The following is a 10,989-nucleotide window of genomic DNA, read 5'->3' as shown; positions in this document are numbered from 1 at the left end:
AGCATTTAAGGACCTTCCCCGGGCCAGAGGGGAGCCCACTGCCCTGAAGGAAGAGTCCCAGGTCTGCCAGCATTCAACACAAGCTGACTGAAGAACCCTTAGGCCTTGAGTGAATATTAGTAGTAGCCAGGTGGTTCTCACGATGGGCCTGGGGTGGTGGTGGCCATAGGGAGAGACTCCTCTGCTTGTGGAAAAGGGAGGGAAGAGTGGGAAGATCTTGGTCTGTGGCTTGGGTGCCAGCTCAACCACGGTAGAATAGAGCACCAGGTAGATTACTAAGGTTTCCGACTCCAGGTCCTGGTTCCCAGATGGTATCTGTGGGCCTGCCTGGGGCCATAAGGAATTCTGCCACCCTAAATGGAAGGCGACTGATTTTAGAGTCTTAGGGTCTTAAGTGAACATAGGCAATGGTCAGGCAGTGGTTACCAAAGGCCTTGATCAAGACCCAGTGCTGAGTTAGCTTCAGATCTGACATAGCACTTTCCCAGTGGCAGTGGCCACAGAAGTGCTTGTGTCACCGTTCCCCCAGTTCCAGGCAGCTCAGCACAAAGAAAGAGACTCCGTTTATTTGGGAGAAAATAAGGGAAGAGAATAAGTCTGGCCTGGTAATATAGAGAATTCTTCTGGATCTTATCCAAGACCACCAAGGTGGCACCTTTATGAATCTGCAAGACACAGCATTACCCCCTAATGCAGATACGGCTACAGTGACCAAAAACTTAAATTATGACAACTAAATCCATTCGAATACCTGGAAAGCCTTCCCAAGAAGCACAGGTACAAACAAGCCCAGACAATGAAGATTATAGTAAATACCTAAATCTCACAGCTAGACATCAACAAACATCCACAAGCATCAAAACCATTCAGGAAAACAAGACCACCAAACAAACAGAATAAGGCACCAAGGACCAATCCTGGAGGGATAGAGATATATCTTTCAGACAGAGAATTCAAAACAGCTGTTTTGAGGAAAATCAGCAAAACTCAAGAAAACAAAGAGAAGTAATTCAGAATTCTATCATCAGATGAATTTAACACAGAGATTGAAATAATTAAAAATAATCATGCAGAAATGCTTTCAGCATTGGACAGATCTTCCAGATAGAAAATTAACAAAGAAATATCAGACTTAATCTGCACTATAGACCAAATGGATCTAATAGATACAGAACATTTCATCCAACAGCTGCAGAATACACATTAGTTTCCTCAGCACATGAATCATTCAAGGATAAATCACATGTTAGTCCACAAAACACATCTTTAAAAAAATCAAAAAAATGAAATTATGTATCTTCTCTGATCACAATGGAATAAAATTAGAAATCAATAACAAGAGGAATTTTGGAAATGATACAAACACATAGAAATTAAACAATATGTTCCTGAATAACTAGTGGTCAATGAAGAAATTAAGAAGAAAATATTAAAATGTCTTAAACAAATGATAATAGAAACAACATACCAAAACCTATGTGATACAGCAAAAGAAGTACTAAGAGAAAATTTTACAGCATAAACGCCTATATCAGAAAGTAGAAAAAAACATTAAACAACCTAACAAGGCATCTTAAAGAACTAGAAAAGCAAAAACAATGCAAACTCAAAATTAGTAGAAGAAAAGAAATACTAAACATCAGAGCAGAAATAAATGAAATTGAAATTGAAGAAAATAATACAAAAGATCAATGAAACAGTTGATTTTTTGAAAAGATAAAAGTGACAAACCTTTAGTCAGAATTTTAAAAAATGAGAGAGAAGACAAAAAATCAGAAATGAAAAAGGAGGCATTACAGTTGACACTGCAGAAAGTCAAAGGATCATTAGAGACCACTGTGAACAACAACATGCCATTAAATTGGAAAGTCTAAAAGAAATGGACCTATTTCTAGACAGATACAATGCCCAGGCTTGAACTATGAAGAAATCTAAATTCTGAATTAACCAATAATAAGTAACATGTTTGAAGCCATAATAAAAAGTCTCCCAGCAAAGATAAGCTCAAGAACCCATGGCTTCACTGCTGAATTTTACCAAACATTTAAAGAACTAACACAAATCCTACTGAGAAACCAGCTTGGTCGGAAGACCCCCACCCAGGTGGGCTGAAAGTATTGAGAGGCAGACACCCAGACAGCAAAACAGAGTGGATCTATCCTGGGGGAAAACAGCCTGAGAGCCTGCAGGGCTGACAGCGCTCTAGACTGAAGGCCCCCAGCAGAGATTCATCCACGCATTTATTTGCTCTTTGACAGGTGATTCCTATTAATACACAGGTGTTCTACATATACACATAACTCAAGAATATACCAAGTAGGCAGCTATTACCTGCCTACCACTAATTACAAACTAAAAGGTATCGTCCACAGAGGAGCCATGGGGGCAGGGTAAACTTAATGTTTCTCAACAAAATCCTACTCAAATTATTTTTTTAAATGTAGGAGGAAATACTTCCAAACTCATTCCGCAACTCCTTACCCAAGTGATCCTCTTGCCTTGGCCTCCTAAAGTGCTGAGACTACGGACAGGAGCCATAGTGCCCAGCCCAGTGATTTTATTTTAAAGAGGAAGGATTGGGGCTACGGGAATTTGTCCGTCAATGTTAGAAAGTGTTTGTGGGAATTTGGAATAGAATCTAAAAGGTTGCCCCATTAGTAGTCTAAATATTAAGGTTGATAGAATCTGGAATAGAATCCTATTCTTTAGGACTTATGGTTACAGTGATTCTCTATTACCTTGTTCTTACTTTACAGATGAGAAAATATCTTTAGATGTAAAAATCACTTGCCAAAAATCACATAGAGCGAATAAGGTGTGGAAGGAGTAGGAGAAAAAATGTAACTGATAAGTACCAAATTGGCGAATGCTTGGAAAACCAGCATATTCTAGAGGCTTAAGGCTTGTATTCAGCCCGGGAGTCTTTTCTGCAGAGTCTCAAAGGCCCTCAAAATTTGACTTGTCATCCTGGTGACATGGTAGTATGAGATGAGACAGTTTTCACAACCAGCTTTGATTCTATCCTCCACCAAGTTTTCTCACTTCCTGAAAAAACAAAGCTTTTTTCTATTATAAGTCTTTCTGTCTTCTCAGCGCACACAAGAAAACCCAATTCAATAGACAGAAGCCCTAGTGGAACATTGCTGGGCTTTTGTTTTGTTTTGAGGGCAATGCAGGGGGAGTGCTTTCTTTTTCAGCTCAAGGCTACTGAGGTACATTGAGAAGCTCAGAAGAACATAAACTCTAATTTGGTCTTTCTCCAATTTTCAATTTGCAGGAAAATTCTATGCAGTTTATTTCTCCTTTAAACAGATTTTGAAAAGAAACAATATTTCTCTTTTTTAAAATTTTTTACTGCACAAAACTCCTTTATAATGTTTCTTCTTTGTCAGCAGAATGCATGTTAAGTGCAGAACTCTAGTGGTGACTGCATAGGAAGTGAAGTAAAAATTATAGTTTACAGTGTGAAATGGATGGCACAAGGCTTTTATCTTAATGTAAGCATATCCATAAGAGTAGCCTGGATTGAATTAAGAGTATACTGATGATGCAGTCTTTACAGGAAGCTTCAACTAAAATATATGGAGCTATGAAATTACTACGTTGCTTGAACCCAGCATCTCCATCAACTAATTTTAGGTTTAAGTCATTTGTTTAAACCAATAAATATTGTCCCTAGGTATTTTGACCTAATAATTTTTGCATAGTCTAGATTTTCCTTTTAATTTTCTCATTAGTTTTGCAAAGATTTAAACATTCTATCACTTATCCTCCAGAAATGTGACCTTATCTAAAGAAGTTAAAAAAGCAGCTCTAGTTAACCCATAGAAGGGATGTGTGTCTCATCCCTTGGCTTGCCCATTATAAAAGACCTCTTCTCTCTTTATTTGAGAATCTCAGAAACTCAGCTGAGATTCAAATGCCTCTTTTAGAATCAATCTGATCACTTTACAGTAACATTTTGTATAAAGTTTTTTCCTATACACACAATGATATAAGTTTCTGTCCTGGAAAGAGTGTGTGCTATCTGAAAAAAAAATGAAAGGAGAAGAACCAATAACTAGATAAACTTTTATAAAAGAGAAAATATCATTATAAAGGCCACTAGCAAAATCCACTCCAAAAACAAACCAAAAAAAATTAAACTATCTTTTTTAAAATACCTATTAGGCTGGAAGTTAGCCAACTACCGTTAATCAGCTCAGTTATCACAGAACACATATCCAACGATCCAAAGTGCTGGCATCATTATCTCCAATCTTATAAATTTGAACGTCCAAATTCTCCCACTTAAATAACTCTGAATTTATCCTTAAAATGTTAATCTGTGAACTAGCAAAGCCTCCCCCCATATCTTTGACCTCTGAAGTATTTCTTGAATAATCAATTTTACTTCTCTCAGAGACCAAATACCAAGACAGCTCTGGGTAAATGGTTACATAAGACCATCAAGATAACATGGACCTGTTCAGGGTCCCCAGATATATACCAATCAAAATATATACCAAGACAGCTCTGGGTAATCCGTTAAATAAGACCATCAAGATAAAACAGACCCACTCAGGGTCTCCAAATATATACCAATCAGAAAGCTGACATAAATGAGCGGTTGACTTTCATTGTGCTTTATGGTTATGAGAGTTGACTTTGACTGCACTTTATGAGAGTTGACCTTTCCTTCACGGCAAGGAAAAAGATTAGTTTACAGTGGTTTTTTCATTATGTTCTATAAAAATGAAGAAATGTACATTCCTATAATCTGTAGATGGGATATTAATCATTTTTCTAGTTATTGTTCATGTAGTTCAACAGATTAGTCCCTATTAACGATTTCTTAAAGTCAGTGAAATATCAATAAACACATATCTAGGATAAAGTTATTTTATTTTACTTGGGTTTGTAAACTTTTGCCTAGAAACCATCTTAAGTTGCCTTTCCAAGTCACCCTCTCAATAAATACCTGGATTCAAACATCTCACTGGTCCCTTCCCAGCTGACAGTAAATAAATTAGCACTGCAGCCATTCATTCTTTTTAACTTGTTCTTTCCCAGTGGAGAGTAAACAAAGTTGATGCTATACAGTCATTCACTCCTCCTGTTGCTCTCTTCCTAGTTGAGGCTAAACAAAGCTGACACTAAACAGTCATTAGCTATTACCTCTGCAAAATAATTCTGCATTTAGACCCTTTATTTTAATAAGTGGCCCCGACCTTCTTATCATTTTTATAACTGCAATGAGCCATCTAACAACAAAACTGTTACTGGAATTACAGGAACTTCTTCCCCGCCTTTCTTCTTCATTCTCCCACACACCCTCAGAAACACTCCTGAACACAGCTTTAACACTCTTTTGCTGATTCTGCATTTAGACCCTTTCAGTTCCTTCCACTAATTTCCCATTAGAATCTAAAAGAAGCTGTTGTCATTCATTTCCTGTTATTTTAATAAACAATTTGTTCTCTATATTAAGGCATTTAACAGTCTAGTTCCAGTTCTTTTTCATTTGATCTATTTTATCTTAAATTGTAAATTTTTAAGAATTAGGAAGTAAGTGAAGAAATTATTTCAGGTAAGATAATCTTCCTAAATCTCAGTCAGGGTCCACTCCCTCCCTCAGTCACCTGATTCACTAGAGACGAGTATAAGTCAGCTCAGGCTCAGTTACTGCAGGCCTATTCTTTAAAGCCTTCATGCCTTGAACTGATATCGCTGAGGACCTGGAGTTTCACTAACCTCACCTGCAGCCTCACCAACAGGCCCACTCTCCTGTTTCACCTATCCTAGCTTCTTTCTCCAGAGCAGAGTACCTTATGGCAAAAGGAGGAAGTTCCTTCTTGTTTCTAACTAAAGATCATTCTTCAATGTATCCATTATATTTTCTAACATTCTGGATGTTATTTTAATAAGTGGCCCCACCTTCTTATCATTTTGATAACTGTAATGAGCAATCGAACAAAAGATCTGTTACTGGAATTACAGGAATTAATTTTTTTTTTTTTTGAGATGGAGTCTTAACTCTGTTGTCCAGACTGGAGTGTAGTGGCATGATCTCAGCTCAATGCAACTTTTGCCTCTGGGGTTCAAGCGATTCTCCTCCCTCAGCCTCCTGAGCAGCTGGGATTACAGGTGTGTGGTATCATATCCAACTAATTTTTGTATTTTTAGTAGAGATGGAGTTTCACTATGTTGACCAGGCTGGTCTTAAACTCCTGACCTCTAGTGATCCACCAGCCTCGGCCTCCCAAAGTGCTGGGATTACAGGCCGTCAGCCACCATGCCTGGCCAGGAATGATTTTTTCTTACCAGCAAAATTATTGTTTCCATCAACTTTTTTGTTGCATTATGTATAAAATTATGCAAAATATACCACTTTGATTTCTCATGTTGAAGAGCTCTGTCCTCCCTGGAAGCTTGGTAAATGTGCTATTTCCCTGAACCTTCTTCTTAACATTGGGTGGTAAGTTTTGATCACTGAATATGTCAGCTGTATGTCATTTCTCATCCTCCGATTAGTACACTCTGACAGGATTTGTAAAAACATCATTTTGGTTTTTACCGTAGTTATCTATCCTTGCTTGAATACTTTGTTTTTGGTATATGCCGACAGATGGTTGAGGTTTACAGTGAAATCTAATGTGAACTTTAGAATTTATACTAAAATAGACACACTGTTCAGGGGTTTCTCAGGATCTTTCATCTCCATCAGATGCTTCTTACATCAAATAAGGAATGGTAAGAAATAGTTGTTTTTCTAGACTGTCTTATGATAGCACTTTAAGGTAAAAAGTCTTTATGAACATTTAAGAAGGGAATGCATAAGCAAAGGTTTAAGAAAACTACTGCTGAAGGATTGGGCTTAATAGGAATGAAGAAACTATGCTATCTAACTGGAATGTTGCATAATCCACCTTTCTAAGAATTCCTTTTTCATTTTTCAAAACATAACTCATTAAAAATCATGATATTTATACGAACTTCTCTTTATGAAGCTGTTTTGGAGCTCTCCAGTAAGATGCTCATAGTTTGCTTTTTTAAGAAAAACCTTATGGAAATTGAAGATGATGATGATGATGATATTATTATTTAGACAGAGTCTCACTCTTGTCACCCAGGCTGGAGTACAGTGGCACCATCTCAGCTCACTGCAACCTCCGCCTCCCAAGTTCAAGCAATTTTCTTGCCTCAGCCTTCTGAGTAGCTGGAATTAGGCACGCACCACCATGCCCAGCTAATTTTTGTATTTTAGTAGAGATGGGGTTTCACTATGTTGGCCAGGCTGATCTCAAACTCCTGATCTCAGGTGATCCACCCTCCTTGAGTTCCCAAAGTGCTGGGATTACAGGCATGAGCCAATACACCCAGCCAGAAGATTAGTTTTCTTAACAAATTCTTCCCTTTCATTGTAATTAGTATTAGCAGTGAGCATCTTTGAATCCCTTATATTGATTTGTGTCTCTCATACTGATGAATGGATAACAATCAGATTGTAGGCAGAGAAGTGATTCATTTGAAGACAATTTCAGCCTCAGGAAACAAATATATGAACTTATAGAAGGCTAAAAAGCTATGAAAATACTTGTGCTCATTTGTAATATAGACATAGAAAAAGATATGTTAGAACTGAAAGAGAGCATCCTGCTTAATCCCTTAATTTTATAGATGAGAACTCTGAGCCCAAAGATGAGTGGCTTCTATAAGGTTACACAGACAATGAACATGAAACTCTAGGTCTTAATGATCCCATATTCAGTGTTCCTTTCACCACAAGGCAGTCAAAATATTTTTAAATACTGCTGGAATTATATTTAAACATATAGAAATGCCCACTTATTGACTGAAATCCAAACACTTCTAATTTTTTTCTTTTTAATATTATCAGGCTTACTTCTTTGAGAAGTCCATATTATTTTTCTTGGTTCTCTAATGGTGATATTAAATAACTTGGTTTCCAATTCAGTATCACACTGAAAGTACTTTATACTTTGTGTCCAATCAATGGATAATAGCTTTTTTGTCCACAAATCATCTAATTTTTGTTTTAGATTATAAACTCCTGGACAGCAAGAACATTGATAATTTCCTATTTGGTACAGCTCATGTAAAGTGCACTTTGGAACCCTATTTAAAAAAAGTGTCTTAACATGAAGTGCTTCTTCTTTCAAGTTCTTATCTTATACAATGTCTTTGCACTCTGGGGCAACCCTGTGTCTATGTTCTGTGTGGCATATACTCCCTCTGAGTATTTGCTAAGTGATAGTCAGTGATAAGGTTTGGGTGTGTCCCCACCCAAATCCCGTCCTTTTTTTTTTTTGACACAGAATCTCACTCTGTTGCCCCAGCTGGAGTGCAGTGGCATGATCTTGGCTCACTGCAACCTCTAACTCCCAGGTTCAAGTGATCCTCCTGCCTCAGCCTCCCGAGTAGCTGGGATTACAGAATGCACCACCACATCCAGCTAATTTTTTTTATTTTTAGTAGAAATGGGATTTCACCATGTTGGCCAGGCTGGTCTCGAACTCCTGATCTCAGGTGATCCACCTGCTTCGGCCTCCCAAAGTAAATTGCAGGTGTGAGCCACCACACATGGAACCAAATCTCATCTTGAATTGAGTTCCCATGATCCCCACATGTGGTGTAAGGGACCTGATGGGAGATAACTAAATCATGGGGGTCATTACCCCCATGCTGTTCTCATGATGATGAGTAAGTTCTCATGAGAGCTGATGGTTTTAAAAGGGGCTTTTCTCCCTTGGCACTTCTCCTTCCTGCTGCCATGTAAGAAAGATGTGTTTGCTTCCCCTTTCACCATGATTGTAAGTTTCCTGAGGCCTCCACAGCCATGCTGAATTGTGAGTTAATTAAACCTCTTTCCTTCGTAAATTACCCAGTCTTGGGTATGTCTTTATTAGCAGCAATAAAACGAACCAATACAGTCAGTATAATAGGAATTATTACTATTCTAGTTCCGTTCCATCTATTTCCTTTTACAAAGTCTGCTCTTCTACAAACTAGCTGAAGAAGCTGATCACATGGAAAGTATTTCATTTTTATACAGTCTTTAAAGGTCTACTTTCAGTTCATCATAAAATAACCTAACTGTGGAATCTGAAAATTGGAAGAAATATTGGAGAGCAATCTCTGTGGCTACCCTGGAAAAATATTTTAAATAAAAGTTTACAAATCCTCAACAACCTTTCAACAAGTAACATAGGTTACAGCCACTAAAATTAGTTATTTTATATCTGGTATAAATCCTTATTATGGAAAAGGAATCCCGTGACTTATATTTATGTCTCCTATGGAAAGATTATTTAACGAAGTGTTATGGGTAGTATAGATCCTGAATAGGTAGAAAAAGAACTTCTGTTTTCTTAAGATCTTTAAAGGCCAGGCATGGTGGCTCACGCCTATAATCCCAGCACTTCGGGAGGCCAAGACGGCGGATCACTTGAGGCCAGGAGTTTGAGACTACCCTGGGCAATATGGTGAAATCCCCTCTCTACTAAAAATACACATATTAGCCAGGTGTGGTGGCATGGGCCTGTGGTCTCAGCTACTAGAAAGGCTGAGGTGGGAGGATTGTTTGAGAGTGAGAGGTCAAGGCTGTAGTGAGCCCAGATCATGCCATTGCACTCCAGCCTGCATGACCAAGTGAGACTTAGTCTCAAAAAAAAAAAAAAAAAAAAGGATATAACCAGGGACTAAATTATGCCTTGTATTTGAATTCAGGAGCCTTTCTTCTGGAAGCCAAGGTTTGTTGCTCCCCTCCCCCATCCCCCAACCCTCCCAAATTATAGTCACTTCTGTTGGGCATGGGCAAGTAAAACCTGACGGACTGTCTTAGGGCTTGCCTGGGAACATTTGTTTCCCTGTTTACCCTTCAAAGTGAATCACTCCCAAGGTTGACTTTAATTAATTCTGATGTAATTCACTTCCTTTCATTTAATAATTATTAAAAATTTCAGGGCAGGGTACAGTGGCTCATGTCTGTAATCCAGCACTTTGGGAGCCCAAGGTGGGATGATTGCTTGAGCCCAAGAGTTTGAGACCAGCCTGGGCAACATAGTGGGACCCCCATCTCTACAGAAAGTTTAAAAATTAGCCAGCCATGTTGGCATGTGCCTCCCAACTACTTAGGGGGCTGAGATGGGAAGATTGCCTGAGCCCAGGACTCAAGTCCCTCGCTTGAGTCAAGGCTGCAGTTAGTTATCACACCACTGCACTCCAGCCTGGATGCCAGTATGAGACTCCATTAAAAAGAAAATTAAAAGAAAGAAGCAGGACAAGCAAATACATATATCTTTTTAAAGACAGTTATTAAGAGATTTTTTAAAAATTGAGACAGGGTCTCCTTTTGTCACCCAGGCTGGAGTGCAGTGGCACAATCTGGGTTCACTGTAGCCTCGAACTTTCAGGCTCAAGCCATCCTCCTACCTTAGCCTCCCAAGTAACTGGCATCACAAGCTTGCACCACCACACCCTGCTAATTTTTGTATTTTTTGTAGAGATGATGTTTCGTCACATTGCCCAGGCTGGTCTCGAACTCCTGAAGTCAAGCAATCTGCCTGCCTCAACCTCCCAAAGTGCTGGAATTACAGGCATGAAAAACTGCACCCAGTCCCATGATCTTTATAGCACTCCTTTACCAAAGAAGAATTATACTAAAAATTTAGATTTATACAGATAATACTGTGAACATATAGCTGGCAGTTCCGAGCTGGAAGCTCCTTTGTCATTCAGGAAATTTTCTGGAGAAATCACCTTCCTGATTCCAGTTCCTGGGGGCAGCACAATTGAAGATGGAGGGCCAGAAGAAATACCCTAGTCAGAAAGCTGCACAGCATTCAGACAAAATCTAGTTGGAGAAGAAAGCCGTTTTCACAATTTAGCGAGCTTCCCCAGCTAGCCTGTAGGTGGGTGTGTTTAACAGAAGGAAGCAATGGGAACCCGCCTGTCAGCCAGCCTTTCGAGCTAATTAGCTCAGCATAC

Source organism: Aotus nancymaae, unplaced genomic scaffold, assembly GCF_030222135.1.
Source record: "Aotus nancymaae isolate 86718 unplaced genomic scaffold, 86718_ANA_hifiasm-v0.15.2.pri h1tg000014l, whole genome shotgun sequence".
NCBI lineage: Eukaryota > Metazoa > Chordata > Mammalia > Primates > Aotidae > Aotus > Aotus nancymaae.
This window is presented reverse-complemented; position numbering follows the sequence as displayed.